The 12,595-nt window shown below is 35.8% G+C and overlaps 2 pseudogenes; one reads left to right on the top strand and one right to left on the bottom strand.

The window, feature by feature from the left end:
* Positions 1-956: 956 nt before the first annotated feature.
* On the top strand, positions 957-1,135 carry LOC125498095 (U2 spliceosomal RNA; annotated as a pseudogene).
* A 7,961-nt stretch (positions 1,136-9,096) lies between these two features.
* LOC125498106 (U2 spliceosomal RNA) lies at positions 9,097-9,273 on the bottom strand (annotated as a pseudogene).
* Positions 9,274-12,595: the final 3,322 nt, after the last annotated feature.

The raw sequence follows: 12,595 nt of genomic DNA, 5'->3' as shown, positions 1-12,595 counted from the left end.
TTCCCCTTTGCTTTGGAAGCTTGGGAAATAAGGGATTTAGATCATCCTACTTTGCAACCGCATTTATTTGTGACATGGTCAGTGCGTCAATTTTTTGGTTATAATCAGAAGAAGGGTCATAATGGGTCAGCTTTACCAAAATTTATTGGTGTACTCTGGGCTATTTGGATGACTAGGAACTAACAAGTTTTCAGACACTCTCTTGCCTGGATTGAATCTATTAAGCATCACATTGAGGATCAGGTGCACCATTAGGTTTTTGTGAAGGATGATCATATTTCTCCAACTCACTTCATCAACAAGGGCCCGCCGCTGGGCTTTATTTCTGCTAAGTTTGGCACTTCTCCCCATAATAATCCATATGTTATTCTTAGAATTGATGGTGCTTGAGATAAAAGAAATCACAAGACAATAGTAGCTTGGATTGCTTAACCTTCTAATTCGCAGCCTCCCTCTTCTCAGGCTCATATCTTGCAGGCTTCCTCAACTCTTCAAGTTGAAGCCGCGGCTTAGTCTACTTGCACTTTGTTGGGTCCAAGCATTTTTTCGCCATAAGTTTTTTGGTCTACAATGACTGTAAGATGTTAGTTCGTCTGGTTGGGTCTCCCACGCTCAACGACATCAACTTCCAACATACAATTCAGGATATCCAACGTCTGGCAACCACGTTCCAATGATGCGAGATATTAAAGGTTAGTCGTCAGGAGGTTATAGAAGCTCACAATCTCGCGAAGGCCTGTTGAAATTCCAGTTTCTCCTTTACTTACCATTAAGTTATTTTTTATTCTGTTTGGTTTGTCTTTATTGTACATTTTCCATGCTGTCAAAAAAAAAACTCATACTTGAGCACAACAGAAATGCACAAAGGAACAACAAAAATAGTCCCACATCGATGATATAAGCAAGAATGTGTTGTGAAGAAACTATAAGAGGCTAGTGCTGAATATAGAATAAGCTACCCTTCTCAATCTTTGGCTAAGATCAAGTGTAGTATCTGAAACATGAGCTAATGTCCCACAATGATATTAAATTTACTTTTTAAGGGGAAAGTTCCACTAGTCCACAATAGCTTACTGCTGGGAACTTCGAGCGTAGCCTGTGCGTTGCACTATGGAACCTAGTATATTCAATCTCCATTAAATATATTTTCAAGCCTGGATACAGAAAAATAATTGAATTTTAGCAATTTTGTTGGGTTTATTTGTCCAAATAGGTTGTTAAAATTGGATCAAATTGGACATATATATATATATATATATATATATATATATTATATATATATATATATAATATATATATATATATATATATATAATTTTATTTTATTTGGTTCAATTAAATTCTAGTTGAATTTAGGTATTATAAACAAATCGGGTTGAATCAGATATTTACTGGTCTAGTTGGGTGTTGGTTAATATCTGGTGGGAGTGCAGGTTTGTATTGTCAGGTCAGAATATGATCTTGGTGTGTGGGTAATACCAAGTCAGGTTTCGATCAGATATGTGGACTGACCCTCACAGGTCGAACCAGGTTCAAGTCAAGTCAGTATCAGGTTGATCCAACGATCAGATCTGATTCTGACACCACTACATACAATTGTCCAATGAGCATGGTAAATCCTAGCTATTTTTGAATGCTCCAAATATGCAAAATTCGCATAATAAAAAGAGTTCCAAATAAGAGAATGAGCAAAAATAGAATTTCATATACCAGCATATATGACACACTCTGGCGTGCAAGGAATTCCCTTACAACTTTTATCGGTGCATCATCTTGTCAAATTCTTATATCTCCAAACAACCGTCAAATATTTCTCTTATATTATCTTCAATACATGCATTTCCCAACATTCTTCCATATATCTTTATTTCGAATTTTATCTCAGAGTGTTCACATACATCAGTCAATTTGTGCATATATGTTACCCCATATCTCTAATATGATCTTTCCCAAATATCCAACATTCTTACCTATATATTAATGCTAATCTAACAATCGTACTATAGAATTTTCGATTTTTTTTTCACCAAACACCCCTGACAAATTTTCTATTCACCAGATACCCCAACTTTTTTCCAAATTCACCATATGCCCCTTACTTTTAAAAAAAAATAACACAAAATGCCCTTAATGACTAACAACGGTTAACCCCGTTAGTGATTAACCCTAAGAAATCCTAATTAACCTTAAAAAACCGTAATTAACACTAAAAATCCTAGTTACCTTAAAAATCCTAAGTCAACCCAATTAACTAAGTCAACCCAATTAACTAAGTCAACCCAATTAACCCTAAATCAATCCAATTAATCTTAAGTAAACCCCCAGCCCCCAGCCCCACTCCCCTTCCCCCGCAGCTCACCCTCTTCCTCGATCTCCCCCACCGCTGCACCTCCTCCTCCTCCCACCCCCACACTCGCAACCCTAACACTCTCTCTCGACCACCCAACCCTCCCCAACCACCCCCTTCAAATTCCGCAGAATTAACCCACCGCGCAAGAAGAGAAGAACTCATCGGGTGAAATCATGACGGAAGAGTTTAGAGGAGGAGAGAGAATCGATGTTAGAGGTAGGGGCATAAACGAGGTCGGAGATGTTTCTGCATGATTTGAAGGGGGTGGATGGGGGAGGGCTACGGCATGGGGTGGTGTAGAGAGAGTTGGGGCCGTGGAGTTGGTGGGGAGGGAAAGGCGAGGGAGATCGGGGGGGAGGGTAGTGGCTTGGCTGGTGGGGGTGGGCTAGTGGGGGTGGGCTAGTGGGGGTGGGCTAGGGGGCTAGGGGGGTTGATGGGGTTGGGGGTGGGTTAGGGAGAGAGAGTGTTTGGTTGACTTAGGGTTAATTGGGTTGAGTTAGGATTTTTTGGGTTAATTAGGATTTTTTACGGTTAATTAGAGTTTTTAGGCTTAATTAACGTTGATGACTAATAGAGTGAACCGTCGTTAGTCATTAAGGGTAGTTTGTATCTTTTTTTAAAAGTTAGGGATATATGATAAATTTGAAAAAAATTTGGAGTATCTAGTGAATTAAAAATTTATTAAGAGTATTTGGTGAATAAACCATAGAATAATCCCCATAATGTCACAGGTACCCAACCAAAGGCAAACATATCCCAATTTCTCCTCTTCAGAACATATTAAGAACAAATTAGATTTAAACTATTCCCTGTTCACCTTGAATTGGGGGTGAAAAACACAAATTTACATTACATCCACTCCTAATAAAAATAATTAGAATATTATTAAGGAAAAATTGTGAATAACCACCTGCCAGATACCCTTATTTTAAAATAACCACCCCCATTTCATTTGCATTTAAATAACCACCTCTACTTCCCTTAACGTTTTTAAATACCCACCTCTTAACAGAAAAAGGTGACTCTGTTACCTCTTAGGCTTGTTGACACGCTTTTTATTAAATATCCCGTCAATTTCCTCGACTTTGACCTATATATATATCTCTAGCATCGACAAATCTAATCTAAACAAATTTGGCAAAGATTTACTTCAATTCCACTGTGATTCCCCTTGAAGCTCAAAATTCAGGTATGTTCTTTACAATTTCTAGGGTTTTAATGTATATATCTAGGGGAAATTAGGGCTTTTTCTTGGCAAACTCATACTACTAGCAGCATATACATTCTCTATCATTCCCCATAAATACCTCAAATTAATTATTCTTTTTCTAATTGACAACTAAGGTAACTGAAACCCCCCCCCTCATACTGAACCACCTTCCCCCCTTTAATAATCTTCTGAGCAAAATCCCCACCAATGCATTTTGAAGCCTAATTTGATATTTTGACATTCTCGCAAGGACAAAACTGAAATTAGGATTCTACCAATTTCATAAGGCAATCAACAGTAATTAAAAATCATTCAAAAACGAAAAAGCATTTGCTTAACCAAGCTTTTAATTACTTAATTGAAGAATTTATACATATCTTAGTATAGTATAAAGGTTAAAGTTTCAGTTTTTTTACCTTGTTTAGGGCATATAATTGACTTCACTGGGCCCCAACTTCACAACACAATGCAGTAACACCACCGTCACTCACACCTTCTTCTCACTGTAAAAAAACTGAGTTGCAGATTAGAGAGAGAAAGAATATTGTCCAGAAAATTGAATGGGGAGGGGAAGGTGAAACAATAATTGAAGTTTGAAGAAGAAAGAGGAGAGAGGAAAAAGAGAATAGAAAGAAAAGTATGAAATGCGTGGTTTGTTGGAGGGAGATTAGGTCAGTAAAAAAAAAACTGGACCCCACTGTTAACGGAGTCACCATTTTCTGTTAAGAGGTGGGTATTTTAAAACGTGAAACTGAGTAGAGGTGGTTATTTAAATGCAAATGAAATTAGGGTGGTTATTTTGAAACAAGGGTATTTGACATGTAGTTATTCACAATTTTTCCTATTATTGACTAACAATCAAGACTCTGCCGTAACGTCCCGTAAAAAAAAAAAAAAAAGACTCTGCCGTAACGCAACCATGTATTTTTACGGTAATTAGACCATCCAAGATTCCAAGGTCAAACTTTAATAAACTTATATGCATCATGCATGAACCAGCTCTATTTCATGTGCCCTCGTCGAAATTACTAAATTTACAATTTTCACTGTAGAATGACGAAATAAGATTTGATTTGGTAAGAGAGAATAAATCCATAAATATCTACGGAACAACAGAAAAATAAATACAAATGCAAAACGCCAAATACTCCCCAACAAAAAAGCAGTAGCTAGTCTGAAATTTCTTATAACAACTAATAGTGAAGAATGGTTGCCATTACACACTACTTTCTAACGAAATCCAAGTTGAATTAAGAATTTACTCTAAAGTTTATATATGACTTACCCAAATATAATTAAGATGCCTTGGTGGCTGACGTCCTGACGAGAATTGAAGAAGAGCTACTTGACAATAACTTTTCAAGAGATGGGCGAATTTCAAGTATGATGTAGTTCAAGTATAAAGTTTTCTTTTTTTTGTCATAAGTCGTAAATGATTTGATTTCATTTGAAACAAGTTACAACCAAAGTATAAAGTTACAAATACATTTTAGGAAATTTTACAAACGTCTGAGGTAAGATGGAAATTTGCAATTTTATTATCTATACGAAAATATATATAAAGATCCTAGTAAAAAGATCGGATTACTTGCAAAATAAAGTGAGATTTCATCCCGATTTAATTAGACATAGGTGGTTGTATGTCTTCTAGAACATAGGACAACTCCATATCAACACCTATATACGGCTGGTCAACGGTTACTTCAAAAATATGACTTGCATTGCTAAGTGGTTTACTTCAGCAAGGCATTAACGATGAGCTACAAGCATACAACCAATGTCGTAAAAAATCAACCAGCACAAAAGTCTCCAAATTATGTTATACCTACGAACTACTAAACATTGAACCTGATTTTGTTTTTTCTTGCTTTCTGTTTAGGTAATGAGAAATACTAGCAGTAATTAGACAAGATGCTACATAAACTAGAAAAAAGTTCCTTTACTCAATAACAATTAAACCATCTAGCATCCACTATTATTCCATACTTACCTTATATGATAACAGCTTTGATGATTCTCAAACAAACATATAACTTCTAATAGATTATAGAAATACTGGGAATAATTTTTCCCATCTTCTCAAAATTATTCAAACATATAAAAGAAATCAAAAATATTTAAAGTGATACTCTCTATTAGATAAAAAATTCTTTGTCGAGTCTTGTTAGGTGTGTTATACAGTATATTGACTACAAGAAAAAACGCTTATAGAGGCAAGATAGATTTGCCTTTAAAACTCAAACTGTAGCCTTCCGTTGGTTTTTAAAGTAAATGACTGGTGGCCTCTAATACTTTCGTTGCTAATTATGGTTGCCTCTAAAAGTTCCTTTTTGAGCCAATGTAACATGTTGCCTCTAAAAGACTTTACGTTTAAAGGCAATCATATATTCTTGTCTCAAAATATAATTAGATGCAACCATATATTCTTGTCTCAAAATATTAGAGGCAATATGAAATTTTGCTTCTAATATATTCAAGGACAACCATATAACTTTGTCTTGAAATATTTTGAGCCAAAGTGAAAAGTATTTCTAAAAACCATACATATTTAGGGAAATCATCTGATTTCGCCTCAAGATATAATTAGAGGCAGTATAAAAAGTTATGTTAAAAAATTGCATATATTTAGGGACAATCATAAATTTTACCTCAAAATATAATTAAAAGCAATGTCTTATTTTTTAAATAATGATATCGAAATGCAATTAGAGACTGTCGTAAAAGGTATCTAGTGCATCGAAAGTAATCTAGCGTATTATTCACATGTTTTCAAGCACGATCATCTATACGAAGTAACCATGGTAAAATCCCTTCAAAAAAAAAACCATGGCAAAATTGAAAAAATAAATCAACAATTTTTTATGGAAATCAAACATTTATTAACCCCAAATAACATTGTTAACTAAATGATTTTTTAACTAGAATAATACAAATATTTGTCTGTTCTCTCACAACTATACAAACTTTTGATTATTTTTAAATAATACAAACTTCACACCAAAATTCCCCTCTGGAGGACAAGTTGACCTCTGACCTTTAAAACAGGTAAAAAAATTTAACAAAATAGAAATCCTTTCTTTCTCCTTCCCCTTCCCCCAACCAACTGAATCCCCTGCCCTACCTCGACCCAGCCCCACGCTCACCCCACTCTTCCCCACGGAACCACCCTCCTCCTCCTCCTCCCCCACAGAACCACGCCCGCCCTACCACGAAACCACCATTCAGCAGCCTCAAAACCTCCTCCTTCCACACTACCATAGCTGGGCAGAATCCCCACACCACCATCAAAATAACCAAAAAAAATTGCGACAATTAATCTCCATCTCATATCATATATTTCAGTAAACTATCAATCGAAATTTGATGCAAGATCAAAAAATAATATTAACAACAAACTTCAATCAAAAAAAAATTTCTACACATTTGTTCAATGCAACAATCAATTAAAGAGACAAAAATTCACTTTAATATCCAAAAATAAACAAAAATTCGTAAAAGAACATGCAAAAAATTCTAGAAAATCGGAAACCTAAGCAACTATACTATGCAAATCGTTAACAAATCAAATAACAACAAATCCACAGGTGATCGCCGGAGAAAAAAGGGGGAAAAATAAGTAGATAGAAAATGACTTTTGCGAAATCGAAACCACTAGAGCACCATCAGCAAATTCGAAACAATCACCACCGCGAGCACCAAACTCGAACAAATCTGGGTTGTGGAGGTTTTGAAATTCGGTGTTAGTTTGTGGCGGATGTGGAGGAAAGGAAGAGGAACAGGAGAGGAGGTGCTGGTCGACTGATTGCGCAAGAAAAGAGAGAAGCTTTAATGGCGGAAAAGAGAGAGACTAATGAAAGGAAAAAAAATGGAGGAAGAAGAATCAGAGCAAACAAAGAAGAAGAAGGGGAAATAACGAAAAAAAAGTCACATCACTAGTTTACCTACACGAACAAGTGACTAATCGATCGTGACCTACTGGAGAAATTTTGGTCAAAAGTTTATATTATTAAAAAATAATAAAAAGTTTGTATTATTGTGAAAGAACGGGCAAAAATTTGTATTATTCCGGTTAAAAAATTCTTAACTAAAATTGAACAGTTGTACAATCTCCACCATACAAAAGGCTCTAGGCCTTGCAAAAATCTGCAAGTCGGAAACTACAAAAATCACCAAACAGCAAAAAACTACCAAAGTCAAACCAAGTTAAGATTGGTCTAAAATAGCAAAACGAAGTGCAGATTAGTGTGAGCAGACCAATCAACACCAATGACAAAAATAAAACAGCAGAAATGTAGTTCATAGGAGATCGTCAACCTATAGAATAGCATAAAAGTATCAATAGAGCAACAACAAAGATACAACAACAATTAGGATTGTGCAAAGTAAAGATCAGACCGAAATCTGGAACGGAAGTGACATGAATTTGGACCGGACCGGTGATGGAAAATTCCGGTTCGGACCGGTGACGGAAATTTCCGATGTTTTAGTTAAAAAAAAAGTTTAAAAGGTGGAAAGTTAAAGTTAAAAACCTACAATTTATTACCTTTAGGAATATTATTATTAAAATTAATAAAATTTAATTTATATTATTTATAAATATGTTTAAATCAAATAAAAAAGTTCTTTTTGAAAAATATAAATTACGTTCAACAACTCCAAAACCGAACCGGAATTTATCCGATTCGATCCCGGTCTAAAATTTTTCAAGATTCATATCCAGTGGATTTCGGCCCGGTCCTGGACCAATACCACCCCTAGCAACAATAGTGACACCTCAATAGTTCTTGGGGTATATGTTGAAAAGTTGTCACTGTAGAAACAAGAAAGTATTAGCAAACTTTAATATGAATGTAAAAACAAGAAAGCATTAGCAAACTTTAATATGAATATACTAATATTCTAGTTTCTCTAGAAAATGTTAGAACACTTCTTCTATTATCTCTATTATATATTGGAATAGGGGAAAATGGACACCAAAAAATAAAAAAGAGGACAAAAAAATGATCAAAGTTAAACTGAACAACAATTTTTTTTTTTAAATAAAACTAAAGATAAAAAAAGACAATGGCTAGCGTTAACTAGTTCTTACTTTATCTTTTTAAGAGGTTTCACTTCTTATTTGTGGTGTGAGAAACATATTTGACCGCTTCGTCAACCTAATACTGACCTGATTTGAACCTGACTTGACTTGTAAGGGTCAGTCCCTAAATCTGATCGAAACATGACTTGGGATTACGGATTATCCAAATCTGACGGTCACCCGGCAAGATCATATTCTGACCTGACCATATAAACCTACATTCAAACCCAAACCTGACCGTAACCCCACCAGATATTAACCAAAATCCAACTAGACCCAGTAACTATCCCATCGAACCCAATAAGCTTATAATTGACCCCAATTCAACTAGAATTCAATTAAACTAAATAAAATAAAATATGTTCGATCCAATTTTACCAAGCCATTTGGACAAGTAAACCCAACAAAATTACTAAAATTCAATTATTGTTCTATATGTAGGCTTGAAAATATATGTAATGGAGCTTCAATATACTAGGTTCTGTAGTGCAACGTAGACGGCTATGCACGAAGTTCCCAGCAGCTAGCTATTGAAGACTGGTGGAACTTTCCCCTTAAATTTGATATCATTGTGGGGCATTGGCTAACGTTTCAGATACTACACTTGATCTTAGCCAAAGGCTGAGAAGGGTAGCTTATTCCATATTTAGCACTAACCTTTTATAGTTTCTTCACAACACATTCTTGCTTATATAATCGATGTGGGACTATTTTTGTTGTTCATATGTGCAAATCTGTTGTGATCAAGTATGAGTTATTTTTGACAACGTGGAAAATGTACAATAAAAATAATCCAAACATAACAAAAAATAACTTAATGGTAAGTAAATGAGAAACTGGAATTTCGACAGGCCTTCACGAGATTGTGAGCTTCTATAACCTCCTGCCGACTAACCTTCAATATCTTTCACCATTAGAACGTGGTTGCCAGACGTTGGATATCCTGAATTGTATGTTGTTCGTTAATGTGGTTGATAGTAGGGAAAAGCAACTTAGGAACAAAGTAATTCCTATGGTTAAGATTTTATGGGCTAAACATTTGTCATCCAAAGCAACATGGGAAGTTGAGGATCAAATGAAATCCAAATACCCTCACCTATTTGCTTGAATGACCTTATTACAATTCTGCAAAGTTATTATGTGTTTATGTAATGATATGTATATGTGAATATGTGATTCTGAAATATTATGAATGAAATGCATGACGTTCTGCACCTAATTACGTTTATGAATTTTGGAGAACGAAACTTTTTTCAAGGGGGTGAGGATGTAATATCCCAAAACATTAAACATGTTTAATAAAATAATTAGGAAAGTTAATTGATTGTTTAATAATTGTTTTAGTTAAGTAAGTTTAACTACGAATAATTTTGAGCTTTTAGATGAACTAAATTATTAAGTAAGATTATTAAAACTAATAAAAGCCATTAAGGAATGTGTCTAACAACTTTATGCAACAAAAACATGTCAGAGCATCAACAAGGGAAATTAAATAAAAAAAGGGAAAAAAGTAGGAAATTCCTCCAAGCAAACCCACGGTTAACCGACCACCCCCCTATTCTTCCCTCTACTCTCCCTTGTTCCCTACTCTAGGTGGAAGCCACCACTCACCCTTCTGCCACCTCCCTTTTGTATGATAAATTCATCTCTAAAGAGTCAGTGCACTAGGGCTCACAAATCACAAGTTCAACAAAAATATCACAAAATTTCTTCTCCTCTCACATCACCACCACACCACCACTACTATGCGCACCACCACCCTATGACTGACGAACACCACATCAGTCCTTCACCGCACGTGGCGCCAACAACACCACTCTCGCTCGCACTCTCCTCTATTTTGTCCGCTTGCTGCTGTTCCTGCCTTCTAGCTACCGCAGAGCTCTGAAGATCGACGGTCGACGCGGGTCTGTTGCTGCCGCCGCCAACACTTGTAATATCCTAAAATCTTAAATGTGTTTAAGTTAAATAATTAATTTTAATAAGTAGTTAAAATATATTTTATTTTATCATTTCGCTAATTAAGCAAAGTAAAATAAAACGATTATAGAATTTCAATATGAAATTTACCAACTTAAATTGCGTTAATAACTAAGTGTCGACAATTTATATTTTATGATTTCATGAGTTAACAAAAAAGGTTAGCTTTTGTTGTTAATTCACCACGTGAAGTAAGTTGAGAAGTAATGTAATTTTCTGATTTTGGTTACAAAATAAAAAAGAAAAATGAGTAAAAGTTCCATGGTCAATACTCCATTAATGTTACCTTCTTCTTCACCCTTCTATGGCCACTTGACAAGCATGCCATCACACCCTCTTTCTTCCTCTGCCAAAAGTTATGTCACCAATACCTCTTCTTAACTTCTTCAAGTCAAAAATTCAGAATAGTTACTTCAATCTTCTCCCTTCCAACTACTGATTTTGTGTTCTTGATCTCACTATAAATAGCCATGAAAATCTCTCACTAAGAACACCATCAACAACAACTCTCACCCTCTCACCCTTCACTTCACCACCACATACGAACTAATCAGAATTTTCCGTCAACAACTTGCCGGGAAACATGAACCAAAGAAACCCAAAAAGAAAACTCCTATGTTCTCTCTCCCCCCTCTGTTTCGGGCTTCAAACACCACCACCGGCTGCCGCGGGGTCGCGCGACATTTGCACCGCGCTTAGTCGCGCGCCACCCTGCCTCGGTTGTCGTTCGCCAGAGCACCGCCGACCACCAGCAGCCTCGCTCTCTCTCTCCTCCTCGCACTCTTCTCTTTCGCGCTCCTCTTCTTCGTCGCGCCAGCAACACCGCGCACAGCCACGCGACACATAGCTCGTCATCCCGTTCTCCGGTCTCTTCGCCGTCGTTCGCCTCTGCTCGCCACCGTCGCCAGAGCCGTCCCCCAGCCGCAGCACCGTCGTCCCTGCTCTAACAAGCAGAGGTAACGACATTCCTCCTTTTTATTAAGCAAATTCTGATTTTCTTAAATTTAATAATCCAACTCCAAGTTTAAATTCTTTAGTTAGTTATTTTAGTTTGGCCTAAGATAATACCTTCGGACTAAACTCAAGTGTTTATAATCTGAATAGGAATTGGTTTCCTGTCAGCCTGTTCCCCCTGAACAGTTGACTTCTCTCTTGACTTTACTCAAAGTCTTTTCTCTTTCTCTCTTTCTCTCTTCTCTTTCTCTTTCTCTTTCTCTTTTTCTCTCAAAATGGTTACAGACTTAGATTCACTCAACCCAATCTATAATACATTAATTTCTAAGAAGAAGAAAACCGAATGTACTTTCTCTAAGAATATTACATAAAATTCTGAAAGTATATCTAAAAGATCCGTTACAAATGTCTATTTGTAGAGACCTATTTTCCCAAGCACTTCTCCACGATTTTCTCCAAAAGCTTCTCCATGATCTTCTCCATGATCACACGTAGCTCAGCTACTTCTCTGTAATCTGTCTGTTGCATTTTTTTACCGTTGGCAGTTTGTTCAGTTTGGCTTTCACGATCTCAGCCACTTCTCCACGTTCACACGCCTCACAAATAGTTAGGTTGTTGCGGTTCCTAAATTATAGGAACTACCTCAACGTTCTTTTTGTAAGCGCCTCCTTAGGTTAGTGTTTTGCGGCTCCTAGATTGTAGGTAACAAAAGATGTTGCACACACACTAACTAAAAACAATATTATGGAATCTTAATATTTCATTTGTTACGCCCATAATATTAATCGGATACCACAAATAAGTTATAAACAACTTAATCTTGATTAAACACCTAATCAATTCTTCATAAGTTATTTAACATGTTATTTGTGAAATATGAAGATAATTAAACTAATTAAAACTAGAATAATAAATTAAACAGAACAAAAAAAACTGGAGAAATAAATCAAAGCCATATACAAATTACTTCTAACATAAAACTAAAAACCGAATTAATAAACCAAAAACATGTAAACTTTAA

The sequence above is a fragment of the Beta vulgaris genome, chromosome 5 (genome assembly GCF_026745355.1).
Source record: "Beta vulgaris subsp. vulgaris cultivar EL10 chromosome 5, EL10.2, whole genome shotgun sequence".
Taxonomy (NCBI): Eukaryota; Viridiplantae; Streptophyta; class Magnoliopsida; order Caryophyllales; family Amaranthaceae; genus Beta; species Beta vulgaris.
The sequence above is the reverse complement of the archived record's forward strand: the minus strand, read 5'-3'. Positions and strand labels throughout refer to the sequence as shown.